This window comes from Schistocerca americana, chromosome 6, assembly GCF_021461395.2.
Source record: "Schistocerca americana isolate TAMUIC-IGC-003095 chromosome 6, iqSchAmer2.1, whole genome shotgun sequence".
Taxonomy (NCBI): domain Eukaryota; kingdom Metazoa; phylum Arthropoda; class Insecta; order Orthoptera; family Acrididae; genus Schistocerca; species Schistocerca americana.
In genome coordinates this window covers 584023729-584039856 of record NC_060124.1, presented here as the reverse complement: position 1 = coordinate 584039856, position 16128 = coordinate 584023729, and the positions used below count along the sequence as shown (strand labels likewise).

Here is a 16128-nt window from a genome sequence, read left to right as displayed (position 1 = left end):
AGACCATGAACAAATGGTGCTTTTATAAGCCACCTGAGGTTCATCCTAGATCGCACCTAATGGAACAGTTTGCTTGGGCTGGATATAAAAATAAAGCACTCCGTCTTCAGGCCACGGGTGGCCTACCGGGACCATCCGACCGCCGTGTCATCCTAGGAGGAGGATGCGGATAGGAGGGGCGTGGGGTCAGCACACCGGTCTCCCGGCCGTAAGACGGTATTCTTGACCGAAGCCGCTACTATTCGGTCGAGTAGCTCCTCAAATGGCATCACGAGGCTGAGTGCACCCCGAAAAATGGCAACAGCGCATGGCAGCCTGGATAGTCACCCATACAAGTGCCGACCACGCCCGACAGCGCTTAACTTCGGTGATCTCACGGGAACCGGTGTATCCACTGCGGCAAGGCCGTTGCCGGGCTGGATGTAGTGTGTAAATTTCAAATTTTCACCCTGTACTGTGAGATAGCTATAGGATGACGCCTTCTTCCTACAGGTACACAAATGTACCGATTTCCACATGAGGGGGGTCCAGTCTGTTGATGTTGATGGTTGCACACCTTGGAACGATCGGCCAATGATTGGGTTTGCCCGTGAGAGAGGCCGATGCTTAACAGCGCCACAAACTGTTGAAGGTACTGTTGCAGTGGCTGAGAATGTGGATGCAGTGTGGGATCTTTAGGGGGTGCACGATCTGAGTGACGGAAGTTCAATGTGGCATGACTCACCATTCGAAAAGTTCTGCGAACAACTGTGAAATGTTATCTGTACAAACTTCACACTATTCACCAACTTTTGCCACGTGTCGTGCGAGTGGACTTTGCTGTGACGTTTGCACATTTTGTGAAATAATATACACTTTACGCTCCCTGAGGCAGTGAACAAGTACAGTTGTCACATCTGAGGTTTTTCAACAGCAACGAACGTTCATGAAGTTCCCCTGCTCAGCGAACGCGTCACAGTGTGGCATGGCTTCACAGCAGAATCCATAATTGGTCCATTTTCCTTTGGCGAACTCGGACCCCAAGGATCAAGGACATGCGGCATGAACGACACACGTTACTTTGAGCTACTTCGCCAACATGTGATTGCTGCTATACGGGTGAGAGTTGCTTTGCACTCAACTTCTTTAATGCACGATGGAGCCCTCTCACACACTGCTCGCGAGTTCACTTGGTTATCTTGTAACACATTTGGAGAAAACCTAATCATTCCACATTGCCTAACCACCAAGGTCATCAGATCTGGACCAACTCGTGTGGAAATGAAAATGTGTTCTTTCAATAGTTTATTCGTTATTTCTCTTCCGCATGTTTTTGCAAACGTTTCCACTAAGTTTCATTATCCAGCTATCACTAGTTTTTCATGGGACTCTCTCAAGTAGCGAAAGTTTTATTGTAATCACCATGTACTTAACATTCTGTATTATATGTGTGGTATAAATATCCAGTACAATGTAAACATCCATTCTCGAATATTTACAGTACCGTATACAATGAGGTATTTTGCAGCAGTGGCTTATTAAACTGATAGTTCGGTAATTTTCACGTCTGTCAACACCTGGTTTATTTGGGATTGGAATCATTATATTCTTTTTGAAGTCTGAGGGTATTTCACCTGTCTCATACATCAGCAAAGGACTTGGAAGAGCAGCTGAACCGAATGGACAGGATCTTGAAAGGAGGATATAATATGAACTTCAACAAAAGTAAAACGAGAATAATGGAATTTAGTCTAATTAAACCGGGCAATGCTGCAGGAATTAGATTAGGGAATGAGACGCTTAAAGTAGTAACTGAGTTTTGCTATTTGGGGAGCAAAATAACTGATGGTGGTCGAAGTAGAGAGGATATAAAATGTAGGCTGGCAATGGCAAGAAAAGCGTTTTTGAAAAAGAGTAATTTGTTAACATCGAGTATAGATTTAAGTGTCAGGAAGTCGTTTCTGAAAGTATTAGTGTGGAGTGTAGCCATGTATGTAAGTGAAACGTGGACGATAAATAGTTTAGACAAGAAGAGAATAGAAGCTTTCGAAATGTGGTGCTACAGGAGAATGCTGAAGATTAGATGGGTAGATCACATAATGAGGAGGTATTGAATAGAACTGGAGAGAAGAGAAATTTGTGGCACAACTTGACTAGGAGAAGGAATCGGTTGGTAGGACATATTCTGAGGCATCAAGGGACCACCAATTTAGTATTGGAGGGCAGCGTGGAGGGTAAAAATCGTAGAGGGAGACCAAGAGATGAATACACTAAACGAATTCAGAAGGATGTAGGTTGCAGTAGGTACTGGGAGATGAAGAAGCTTGCACAGGATGGAGTAGCATGGAGAGCTGCATCAAAATAGTCTCTGGACTGAAGACTACAACCACAACATACAATGAGGTGACGAAAGTCATGGGGAGCGACATACACGTATACAGACGGCCATAGTATCGCGTACACAAGGTATAATAGGGCAGTGAACTGGCGGAGCAGATTCATGTGAAAAGGTTTGCGTCGTGATTACCGCCGAACATCGGGAATTAACATAGTTCGAACGCGGAATGATAGTTGGAGCTAGACGCATGGGACATTCCATTCATGAAACCGTTAGGTAATTCAATGTACCCGCCGGAGTGGCCGAGCGGTTCTAGGCGCTAGAGTCTGGAGCCGCGCGACCGTTACGGTCGCAGGTTCGAATCCTGCCTCAAGCATGGATGTGTGTGATGTCCTTAGGTTTGTTAGGTTTAAGTAGTTCTAAGTTCTAGGGGAGTGATGCCCTCAGAAGTTAAGCACCATAGTGCTCAGAGCCATTGAACCATTTTTTTAATTCAATATCCCAAGATCCACAGTGTCAAGAGCGTGCTAAGAATATCAATTTCAGGCATTGCATCTTACCACGGACACCGCAGCGGCCAACAGCCTTGACTTAACGACCCAGAGCAGCGAAGATTGAGCAGAGTTGTCAGTGGTGATAGACAATGAAGACTGCGTGAAATAACTCCAGAAAGCAATTTGAGACGTACGATCAACGTATCTGATGTGGTTTACCAACACAAGTACAACGATAGCGTACCAATAGGGACAAGAAAGGAGGCATGAAAGGCGCCAGAAACAGAAATAACAATCATCCATTTATTGCACCATTACACACTGTAACGCCGGAAATGCATATCCTCCTATTTCCATCTATTGTACTATAATTTTTTTTCCTTATTTTGTTACCTGAAGATATGACGATTCTGTGTCCTTGTATATTGTAATTGTTTTACTATTTGTATATACATGCATTTATGTCGATGTATAATTGGTTTGTTTTGTAAATACAATTTGTATTTTTACGCTGGGTCTTGCCTTGGGAAAACTGTGCTATCGAGCGAATACATCGATAGGTCGTGTGGAGAACCAAAGTGTTTAGGATCTTTGGTAGTGTGAACTCGGCCGCGTGGAGCGCGGGCAGAGGGGAGTCTGGCTGGAGGAGTGCGGTTGAGCAGGTGTGTTGTGTGACGCTCCCGCGAGTTGCCGCGCTGTCGGGGTTTGGCAGCATGTAATTGGGCTCGACTCGCGATGATAGTTTGACACGGTGTCGCGGACGGGAAGCATTAGCTGGCGCACATCAGGAGCCCGTTTCGCCTGGTGACCGTGTCGAGAAGAAGGCGCGCCAACATCCAGCTTCTGCAACAGCGATAGCCGACAATGAGTGACTGTTACCTCCTCGATCGACGGCTTCAAACCGTCAATCAACCAACAAGGAAGACTGGAAGCACGCAAAGTTTTAGAACTGTATGGCAGACTTCAGCTTTTCAAACTGTTCCATTTTCGTAACTATAATTACAGCAACTTAGCATGAACATTTGTCGCTCGTTGCCCCTTCCTTTTCCGGAATGAACCCGAGTGTCGTTGAAATTAAAACGCCAGCATTAAAGTAATATTATTCCATTTCACTGCTTTAATTTCAAAGTGAAGGGAGATGAAAATTTAATAGTCATGGGTGACTGGAATTCGTCGGTAGGAAAAGGGAGAGAAGGAAACATAGTAGGTGAATATGGATAGGGGGGAAGAAATGAAAGAGGAAGCCGTCTGGTAGAATTTTGCACAGAGCATGACTTAATCATAGCTAACACTTGGTTCAAGAATCATAAAAGAAGGTTGTATACCTGGAAGAATCCTGGAGATACTAAAAGGTATCAGATAGATTATATAATGCTAAGACAGAGATTTAGGGACCAGGTTTTAAATTGTAAGACATTTCCTGGTGCAGATGTGGATTCTGACCACAATCTATTGGTTATGAACTGCAGATTGAAAGTTAAGAAACTGCAAAAAGGTGGGAATTTAAGGAGATGGGACCTAGATAAACTGAAAGAACCAGAGGTTGTAGAGAGTTTCAGGGAGAGCATAAGGGAACAATTGACAGGAATGGAGGAAAGAAATACAGTAGAAGAAGAATGGGTAGCTCTGAGGGATGAAGTAGTGAAGGCAGAAGACGATCAAGTAGGTAAAAAGACGAGGGCTAATAGAAATCCTTTGGTAACAGAAGAAATATTGAATTTAATTGATGAAAGGAGAAAATATAAAAATGCAGTAAATGAAGCAGGCAAAAAGGAATACAAACGTCTCAAAAATGAGATTGACAGGAAGTGCAAAATGGCTAAGCAGGGATGGCTAGAGGACAAATGTAAGGATGTAGAGCTTTGTCTCACTAGGGGTAAGATAGATACTGCCTACAGGAAAATTAAAGAGACCTTTGGAGAGAAGAGAACCACTTGTATGACTATCAAGAACTCAGATGGCAACCCAGTTCTAAGCAAAGAAGGGAAGGCAGAAAGGTGGAAGGAGTATATAGAGGGTTTACACAAGGTAGATGTACTTGAGGACAATATTATGGAAATGGAAGAGGATGTAGATGAAGACGAAATGGGAGATAAGATACTGCGTGAAGAGTTTGACAGAGCACTGAAAGACCCGAGTCGTTGCGGTTCCGCGCGTTCCACGCAAGTAATAGCTACCTGAAACATTTTAATACTTGGAACAGTTCACCAGTGATCAGCAAATTAAAAAAAAAACAATAACGTGACATAAAAATACAATAATGTAAGAAAATCACATCATATGACTATGAGCTTAAGGTCTTTCGGTAATTAACAGATTACGAAACAGGTAATGGGGCATGTGCCACTATTAAATCTTCCGTAATTACACTACTAAATTTCTCAGTACCCAAGTTGCAATTAACGCAACAAGAATTAAATCATTTAAGAGATAATGTTACTTTAAAATAATAATAAAATCAGAGGACAAAGAATGGCCCGATTAGTACTCCCCAGTGAAGCAGTTCACACAAATGGTACTCCACGGCTCCGAGCACACAGCCCCATACAAAATGCAACACAACCACAGAGACCCAGCGTACTACCAGAACCACCAGGCAGTAAACCAAAATCGTATTAAGCCAAAACAAGGACCGACTTTTAAAATAAGGAGACCTAGCCCGGGCCGGACAACAGACCAAATGCCGGGAAATCCATAGGAAACCTCAGCCAACTTAATACCAAAACAACAATTTATGAACAATATGCAAAACACAAGACCTCTCAGTCCGAAGGCTTCCGTTTAGTCGCGAAGGTGGCTCCGACCTGCCTGCTGCGGTGCCAAACGCCGTACGGAGTGCCAAATCAAGCTTAACCTTCGTTAACGGAAAGCGGAAGCACCACAAGACAAAATAAAATCCAATCTGACTGCGCAAGGCAAACTAAGGAGTGCCACTCTAAGATTATGCACTTGAAGATCAAACATAAAGCACCGAGACTAAGGTGCCGCTGAACGACGCACTTCCATCACCAGCGTCTAGTAGAGTACGGAGAGCAGCGTAGCCCGTCGATATACATCCATGGGACTGTAAACGAGGATAGCAATCCCAGCGACGGAGAGACAGGAGGGCGAAATGACATCCCGTCGCACATAGAAGGTATTTCAAACTCAGGCTCGACAAACTAGAACAGCCGAGGTTTTGCTCCCCTTGCGAATCAAGTTAAACGGCACACCACGCCGCTGTCCACACTATTAACCGTAAAAACACGGTCCGATCTTCCCATCGGGCCCCACTCGGCGTCCTGACGCAAACAACCCCAGCCGAGCCGAACTGTCTCCACGCCAAGGCAGCCCCCTCTTTTCTCCTCACACGCCTCCAGCTGAGCTCCGGCCAGCTATCACACGCGGAAACAACCGCCTAACGCCAAAGCGCCGTCTGAGCGAAAACTCAGCACTAAGATCGATACGGACTTGGAAATAAGTAAACACCGTAACAGTATCCTTTAGGGCAGTACGGCGAAATTTGGCGTCAATGTGCTTTGGCAGCAGACGACCGACGCGAGTGCGTTTGCTAATAGCACGACACCACGTGCGCTGTCTCTCTTGTTCTTGTGGACGTATCGGTAGGACTCCAGACAACTGGAAAACTGTGACTTGATCAGAAGAGTCCCGATTTCAGTTTGATGTAAGGGTTCGAGGGACTAAGACTCGACGACGCCACAGACCCAAGTTGACAACAAGGCACTGTGGAAGCTGGTCGTGGCTCCACAATCGTTTGGGCTGCGTCTACATGGAATGGACTGGCTCCCCTGGTCCAACTGAACCCATCATTGACTGAAAATGGTTATGTTCCGCTACCTGGAAACCATCTGCAGCCATTTATGGACATCTCGTTCGAAAACAACGATGGACTTTTTCTGGATGACAATGAGGAGCGACATCAGGCTGTAAGTGTTTGGAATTGGCTTGAACATTCCGGATAATTAGAGCGAACGAGTTAGCCATCCATTATGGGACATGAACAACAGAGCAGTTCGTACGCAAAACCCTGCACAGGCAATACTTCAGGAATTATGGGCGGCCATAGAGGCAATATGGCTCAATATTTCTGCAGGGGACTTCCTTCCAACGACTTGTTGAGTCGATGCCACGTCGAGTTGCTACACCACGCCGGGCAAAAGTAGGTCCGTAACGACATTGGCAGGTGTCCCGTAAGTTCTGCGACCTCGGCGTAGATGCAACAGTGTATGTACCCATTTGTTTAACGTAACCTTTAAATAGGAGTAAATATTGTAACTTTAATTTGTTTAACCCTGTTATTCATTATTGATGCCATTACATTCGTTGCGTAGGCAACGTTCTTGCCGCATTGGATACACCGGTTCCCGTGAGATCACCAAAGTTAAGCCATGTCGGGCGCGGTCAGCACTTGGATGGGTGACCTCCAGGCCGTCATGCGCTGCTGCCATTTTTCGGGGTGCACTCAGCCTCGTGATGCTTTTACATTCGTTGCTTTTACACTAAATGTATTGTGCAATGCACAACATAACACTACAGTTCGTGTAGTTTTTGCTTAGCTATTACATAATCGTTGTTATTCCTAATTGTACCTTCAGGTAATTATTTTATAAAACTATTCTGTAATTCCGAATTTCAATAACTCGGACTGGGATTGCCAAAATTAGAACGATTTTTCACTATAAAGACACACAACACATTTACCGATGACCTTGCATGACAGTCCCAGAACTTCGGGTTTCCTGAAGTTACCTTGGGAACATGGCTGTGAAGATAGTTTAACAATGCAGGAATGCCATACTCTGTAACGCTTCTCAGACTGACACTTGACATTAGTGGCTGTCTGTACAGTGTTTTGCTGACTCCCTATCCGCGTAGCCTTTATGAACCTGAGAGACTTAGGTGGTGCATTGGTTACCACACTGGACTCGCATCCTGGGGGACAACCGATCACACACCAATCCGGCCATCCTTAAATTGCTTGAGGCAAATGATGGGATGGTTTCTTCGAAGGAACACAGCCAATTTCTTTCTACATCCTTTCCTAATCAGAGCTTGTGCGTACTCTAATGACCTCTATGTTGACACACGTTAAACTGTAATCTTCCTTCCTTTCTATGAACCTGATAAATGGACGTAGTTGATAAAATTAATAATAATAGCTCTGCTGCATAGATTGAGAGCCATCAGAAGAAATGGTCTCTCTCTCTCTCCCCCCCTCCCTCCCTCCCTCCCTCCCTCCCTCCCCTTCCCATTCCCATTCCCACTCCCCCTCCCCCTCCCCTCCCCCCCCTCCCCGCTCCGCCTCCTTTCTTTCTGATTCAAACACTCTTCAGCTACTGCATTCTCAAGCAATATACGAGGGCGTGCTGAAAAGAAATTCCTCCGAATTTTTAATGTGAAAACTCTTAAAGCTTTGTGGATGAAATAAACTTTGTTAATATTCTACTTCTTTATTCTTCATGTTTATGTATGTATTACTCATCACACTTACCCTGGTGACGAATACATTTCTTCCAGCGAGAGACCAGTTTGTTGATATAGTCACTGTAAAATGTTTGACTTTGTTGACGGAGCCACAACCTCAACCTCTGGTTGCACCGCTTCGTGACTACCAAAGTGAAGTCCTCGGAGGTGTTCTTCAAGTTCTGTAAACAGATAATAATCGGACACAGCCAAGTCGGTACCGTACAGAGAATCACCGATGACAGTGAATCCGAGGCGTCGGTTTGCTGAAGATGTCAGGGCGCTCGTGTGTGGTCTTGCATTGTCATGCTGAAGCAGAGGGTGATCTGTTTGTGGACGAACTCTTCGAATTCGAAACTCGATTACAGCACGCTGTTTCCCCCGCATCGAGACACTTACGTCGCACACCGCCATGTTACACTCTACAGTTCGTAGCCCTCTGGAGGCAGAGGGTTGTAACTTGCGTCCACGAAGCAGGAAACTCTATGGTATAACATGTATGGAATGTACACTACTGGCCATTAAAATTGCTACACCAAGAAGAAATGCAGATGATAAACGGGTGTTCATTGGACAAATATATTATACTAGAACTAACATGTGATTACATTTTCACGAAATTTGGGTACATAGATCCTGAGAAATCAGAACCCAGAACAAGCACCTCTGGCCGTAATAACGGCCCCAGTACGCCTGGGCATTGAGTCAAACAGAGCTTGGATGGCGTGTACAGGAGTGTACAGGTACAGCTGCCCATGCAGCTTCAACACGATACCACAGTTCATCAAGAGTAGTGACTGGCATAATTTGACGAGCCAGTTGCTCGGCCACCATTGACGAGACATTTTCAATTGGTGAGAAATCTAGAGAATGTGCTGGCCAGGGCAGTAGTCGAACATTTTCTGTATCCTGAAAGGCGCGTACAGGACCTGCAACATGCGGTATTGCATTATCCTGCTGAAATGTAGGGTTTCGCAGGGATCGAATGAAGGGTAGAGACACGGGTCGTAACACATCTGAAATGTAACGTCCACTGTTCAAAGTGCCGTCAATGCATACAAGAGGTGACCGAGACGTGAAACCGATGGCACCCCATACCATGACGCTGGGTGATACGCCAGTATGGCAATGACGAATACACGGTTCCAATGTGCGTTCACCGCTATGTCGCCAAACACGGATGCGACCATCGTGATGCTGTAAACAGAACCTGGATTCATCCGAAAAAATGACGTTTTGCCATTCGTGCACCCAGGTTCGCAGGCGCTCCTGTGTGTGATTCAGCGTCAAGGGTAACCGCAGCCATGGTCTCCGAGCTGATTGTCCATACTGCTGCAAACGTCGTCGAACTGTTCGTGCAGATGGTTGTTGTCTTGCAAACCTCCACATCCAGTGATTCATGGATCGAGACGTGGCTGCACGATCCGTTACAGCCACGCGGATAAGATGCCTTTCATCTCGACTGCTAGTGATACGAGGCCGTTGGGATCCAGCTCGGCGTTCCGTATTACCCTCCTGACCCCATCGATTCCATATTCTGCTAACAGTCATTGGATTTCGACCAACGCGAGCAGCAATGTCGCGATACGATAAACCGCAATCGCGATAGGCTACAATCCGACCTTTATCAAAGTCGGAAACGTGGTGGTACGGATTTCTCCTCCTTACACGAGGCATCACAACAACGTTTCACCAGGCAACGCCGGTCAACTGTTGTTTGTGTATGGGAAATCGGTTGGAAACTTTCCTCATGTCAGCACGTTGTCGGTGTCGCCACCGGCGCCAACCATGTGTAAATGCTCTGAAAAGCTAATCATTGGCATATCACAGCATCTTCTTCCTGTCGGTTAAACTTCGCGTCTGTAGCACGTCATCCTCGTGGTGTAGCAATTTTAATGGCCAGTAGTGTAATAACTCAGCCGATGTTCAGGACGAATAAAACATTCGGAGGCATTACTTTTCAGTACGTTTTCGTACGCATTTGGACCACCAATTCGTTCAAGCGTTCTTCTTGCTGGGAGGCTCACTCTGTGCCCTCCACAGTCGCTCAGAACAGGAACACACCCGACAGTGGTCGAGCCACAGCGGACAGCCGCGGCAGCCGCGCACGTCCTGGGAACGTCACGGAGTGGCAGTAGCGTAGCGATAATGTGGCCAACGATCACGTGACATCCTTTCGTCAGAGTACTGAAGTCATTTTTGATAGGCAAGCACCACAAATGTCTAGTTATTGTTGTTGTAGTGTTAAGAAGCGTTTTGTGTTGAAAATTTGTGACAGACAGTATAAGAAAGACGACAGATGATCTTCAGGAATGCACAGCCATAAGCTTGAGAAACTAGTGCTAAAAAAATTCTGTAGTCTGGGACTGTACTGCCAGTGAATCCGTTCAGTGTGTACACAATCCAAACGGTTTTCGCTTGTCATTACCTCTGGACTGTACTCAACTCAAACCACCGTTCTTATTTCAGAGACGTGAGAATAGGGAATCATAGAACTAGAACCTATATCAAGGAGAAACAACGTCCGATAAATGATTCAGTATTCGAATAACAAAAGAAGAATAAACAAATGGCCTCGGAAAGGAAAAAAAAAAACAATTATTTGGTTGCCAGAAACATTTCAGTGAGAGAAAATTAGGTGACTTTTTGCCTGTCATAACTCCAAATTTGCTAGGTTTTTACTACTTCTCTAGGACGCGGTGTGGCGCTCTGGGGGGGCCGCGACACCGTAATTTATTACATCAGAGAATCAGCAGTCCCATAAAGTGCGCTGCAAAAAGCGAAAATAGAGCTGGCTGTCCCTCTGCTGTTGCACTCAAGCTGTATGCCCTTGCATTTCTCTCTCTTCAAAGCTTTAATCCATGTTCATGGCAGATATCGATTGCAGATGAAACGTGCGTGCAATTCAATGAACGTTTGAACGGTACCCGTCTGCGCTAGTGATGCGACATTCAGAATCTGCAATGCTCTTCCGGGTAGACCTTGAACTCCTTAACTGCTGCTTACTGGCACGACTTTTGGATTTGGTATACGAGATTATTAAAATAATTTTCTAATTCATACACGTATTTTTAGGTGCTTGAAACTTGTGTCTTGTGCACGTATCGTTCGAACAATTCCGAAAGCTGACAGATTCGCACTAAACCATCAAAAGGGCGTCTACGCAAGACAGTCGTTAGAAGCAACGTGCTGTAATTAGAGCCATAAGACTATGGTAAACCCCCCTAAACATTTGCGTGCAGTGTAAAGTAATGATGCAGTTGATAATTCTGTTCGGCATTGGTGAAGAGTATTAAAGCATCAAGAAGTGCAGAAATTAAACCCATTGTCGGTCGCATTCGAAACGTCTTGTCAGGGAACCACTGCTTCCAGCCTGGTGAATGGAGCGATGCCATTATTCGTGCAGACCGGTCGATCAGAACTCTATAATTGCTTTTGCAGAATTTGGTCAGTATCGGAAGTGTGTCTCCTGGATATTCGTAGGTGTGCTGACGATCGTTTCGATAAGTGCACACGACAGACCACAAGATTCAAAGAGAAAGCATTTGATCAGAACTACTGGAGCAGTTTGTGACAGCAACGGAAGGGCTTTACTATCGCTGTTCGTTACAGGCGACGAAACCTGGTTGCTTCACTACAATGACACAGTAAGTGGAGTAGCGCCACCATCAACCACCAAAAAAAAGCAATTCAAGGCTGCTGCCTCTGGTGGCAAATTCATGGCAGACTTTTAGAATACTGATGATGTCATTCTCGCGAACGTCTCGCGAAAAGTGTCAACAGTTAACTCAGAGGCAAATGTGAAGACTGAACAAACTGAAGAACTGTTTCCGACATTTTCCATCTGACAGTAATCCATAAGAAATATTTCTCCACTAAGCACGCCCACAGACGTGTCTCAGAACGCGGGTGACGTTATCTAGTTGCGTTTGGCAAAACTGCCCCATCCAACCTGTAGCCCGGGCCTGGCAATCTCGGCCTTGGGGTTGGGTTGGGACTGCTTTCGGGGAAGAGACCAAACTGTGAAGTCACCGGTCTCATCGGATTCGGGAAGGATGGGGAAGGAAGTCGGCCGTGCCCTTTCAAAGGAACCATCCCGGCATTTGCCTGAAGCTATTTAGGGAAACCCCGCAAACCTAAATCGGGATGGCCGGAAGCGGGATTAAACCGTCGTCCTCCCGCATGTGAGTCCAGTGTGCTAACCACTGCGCCACCTCGCTCGGTAATCTCGGCCTTCAATCTGTTTCCGTAGCAGTGGGATTCTGTACGTGCGACACGCTTTGAAGATGATGAGTAGCGTCCTAGCTAAGAGAACAGAACAACAGGTTCTACCAGCAGAGGTTACATACTCTTACACAACGCTGAAGTAATGCTATGGAACGTTCTGCAGAGTGTGGAAAAATAGAACATGTAAAATAAACGTTGATAGCTGTTCTTCAACGAATTCCAACACTAAAGAATAAATATGATGTACAAAAAAGGTTCTGCGACATTATTTCTTGGACTGTAGTTCTGCATCCAGTCTTTGTGCGAAAGTTGTATACTGAGGTGACAAAAGTCCTGGGACACCACGCAATATCGTTTCGGACCGCCTTTTGCTGGGCAAAGTACAGAAATTCGAAGTAGCATGGACTCAACAACTCGTTGGAAGTCCCTTGCACAACTACTGAGCCACGTTACCTCTTAGCCATCCATAATTGCGAAAGTGTTGCCGGTGCAGGCTTTTTATCCATGAACTCAACAAGAGCCAAGACAAATCTCAGTTTTTATACGTTTGTGATACCAAGTGGTATCTCGTAGAACGTAATATCAGTCAGCGTAAACTAAACAATTCGCAACCAGCACTGGTAACACGGCGCCGCTGTAATCGCTGAGTGAAGTCGGTCGGGAGGCCAATAAACTGCTGCGTGTGTACGGCCCTGAATGGAGACTTTTTACGGTGTGGTATATTTATTGCTTTCAGTGAAGATGGAGAGCAGATGCATAAAGAAGTAACCTCATTCTAATATTCAATGTGTTTCTAAATAAATCGTAATTATTACTAACAGATTTCCAAAAACGTTGAGTTTTCGCATTGTGACGGAGGGATAAAACACTAAAAACACAGCACATTACCGTGCCCAGTTCGGTGTGGCAAACCTATTGGTGCCGGCCGGGGTGGCCGAGCGGTTCTAGGCGCTACAGTCTGGAACCGCGTGACCGCTACGGTCGCAGGTTCGAATCCTGCCTCGGGCATGGATGTGTGTGATGTCCTTAGGTTAGTTAGGTTTCAGCAGTTCTGAGTTCTAGGGGACTGATGACCTCAGACGTTAAGTCCCATAGTGCTCAGAGCCATTTGAGCCAAACCTATTGGTATTCAAAGCAGTTTCCCGTCGTCTCGGAACGGATAAATACAAAAAAAAGGTTCAAATGGCTCTGAGCACTATGGGACTTAACTTCTGAGGTCATCAGTCCCCTAGAACTCAGAACTACTTAAACCTAACTAACCTAAGGACACCACACACATCCATGCCCGAGCCAGGATTCGAACCTGCGACCATAGCGGTCGCGCGGTTCCAGACTGTAGCGCCTAGAACCGCTCAGCCACTTCGGCCGGCCGGATAAATACAGATCTGACATGGTTTTCGAGGGACCCTCGTGCCATTCTTCCTGCAATGTAGTGGCAAGCTCAAGCAACGATGATGGAGGTGGAGAGCGATCAGGCACCCCGCTTTCCAAAGCAGACCACAGAGGCTCAATAACGTGGGATCTGGGGACTGTGGTCGCCAGGGGAGCTCGTGCTCACGAAACCATTCTTGTACTATCCGAGCTGTCTGGACAGGGGCCCTCTCGCAGCACCTCCTTTGGGGAACACGTACTGTAGCATTGGATGGAAGTGATCAGCCGAAATGGTCACACAGTCCTTGGCAGTAAGTACCTTGCAGAGTGACCATGGGGACCATGGAAAACCACGATATGGTTGCCCAAATCATGACCGTGTAACACGCCCAGGAGTACGAACAGGGGTGGGGGACCCTTAAACTGGTTGTCGTTTCGTGACCGTTGCTTGACCGTGCGCCCCGTCCACACCACGTACCTGCGGCGGTCGTACTGTTCTGCTCCACATTGCTGCTGGCTTGCCTGAAATTATCTATCGAAATATACATGCGGTTTTAGGGAAGCCACTCAACGTTACAACACAACACTGTTCTAAGTCTGAGACGATTAAAGGAAAATAGAAGGTTGTACTGTTTACATTCTAAGTCGTAAAAGTTTATCCCGATTAACAATCTTGACGATTATCTGTCCACAATATCTCTCAAGACGAGCGTGCGAGTAACCGTCGCGGCGCGGCTGATTGTTGATAAATGCGGAACGCGATGACCGAACGCACGTACTCACGATCGCTACAAGACACTGCCACTTGAATGCACTCTATTATGGTAACTAATTTTTATTGATTCACATTAGTTCATTCCGGGAGACCGAACACGGCACGGATGATCGATGCTGTGCGACACGCAACGAGAGGATACATAAATACGCTATTTACGGTACTGCTCATTTTCAATTACTTATTGATGTAGTTTCCTCTGAACCATCTCCATATATCACCACTTTACTGTAACAGCACTTGTAGCAACACTTCAACCTGAATACTAAGAAAGCCTGTCACTTGCAGAACTACACACTACACAACATGACAGTTCCGTGTCCCGCGCTCGACTCTCTACAGACGCGGGTGCCCGCAAAGATACTCCACAACTAAGTCAGCGATATGATAATACGCTTGCAACCGAACCTCCACCTTGTACAGTCTTGGGATGTAAGCGCTTCTAGAAGTTGGAACAGTCTGTAACAAGATTCACCTGATGAAATGACTTTCTTCCAGTGCTCCATATTGCAGGTTTTATTCCTCCAGCACCACGTTTTCAAGTTATGGGCATTTGCATCACTGATGACTGGTTCTGGAATCCCAGCACCCCCTACCATTCCCTGCTTCGTGATGTGTTGGTGCTGGCAGGGCTCGCGAGTGCAACCATTCAGTTCTGCATCTACATCTACATCTACATCCGTACTCCGCAAGCCACCTGACGGTGTGTGGCGGAGGGTACCTTGAGTACCTCTATCGGTTCTCCCTTCTATTCCAGTCTCGTATTGCTCGTGGAAAGAAGGATTGTCGGTATGCTTCTGTGTGGGCTCTAATCTCTCTGATTTTATCCTCATGGTCCCTTCGCGAGATATACTTAGGAGGGAGCAATATACTGCTTGACTCTTTGGTGAAGGTATGTTTTCGAAACTTCAACAAAAGCCCGTACCGAGCTACTGAGCGTCTCTCCTGCAGAGTCTTCCACTGGAGTTTACCTATCATCTCCGTAAAGCTTTCGCGATTACTAAATGATCCTGTAACGAAGCGCGCTGCTCTCCGTTGGATCTTCTCTATCAACCCTATCTGGTACGGATCCCACACTGCTGAGCAGTATTCAAGCAGTGGGCGAACAAGCGTACTGTAACCTACTTCCTTTGTTTTCAGATTGCATTTCCTTAAAATTCTTCCAATGAATCTCAGTCTGGCATCTGCGTTACCGACGATCAACTTTATATGATCATTCGATTTTAAATCACTCCTAATGCGTACTCCCAGATAATTTATGGAATTAACTGCTTCCAGTTGCTGACCTGCTATATTATAGCTAAATGATAAAGGATCTTTCTTTCTATGTATTCGCAGCACATTACACTTGTCTACATTGAGATTCAGTTTCCATTCCGTGCACCATGCGTCAATTCGTTGCAGATGCTCCTCCATTTCAGTACAATTTTCCATTGTTACAACCTCTCTATGTATTACAGCATCATCCGCAAAAGCCTCAG

At 45.9% G+C, this 16128-nt stretch overlaps 1 pseudogene; it reads right to left on the bottom strand.

The window, feature by feature from the left end:
• Positions 1–295: 295 nt before the first annotated feature.
• LOC124620614 lies at positions 296–413 on the bottom strand (annotated as a pseudogene).
• Between the last annotated feature and the right edge of the window lie 15715 nt (positions 414–16128).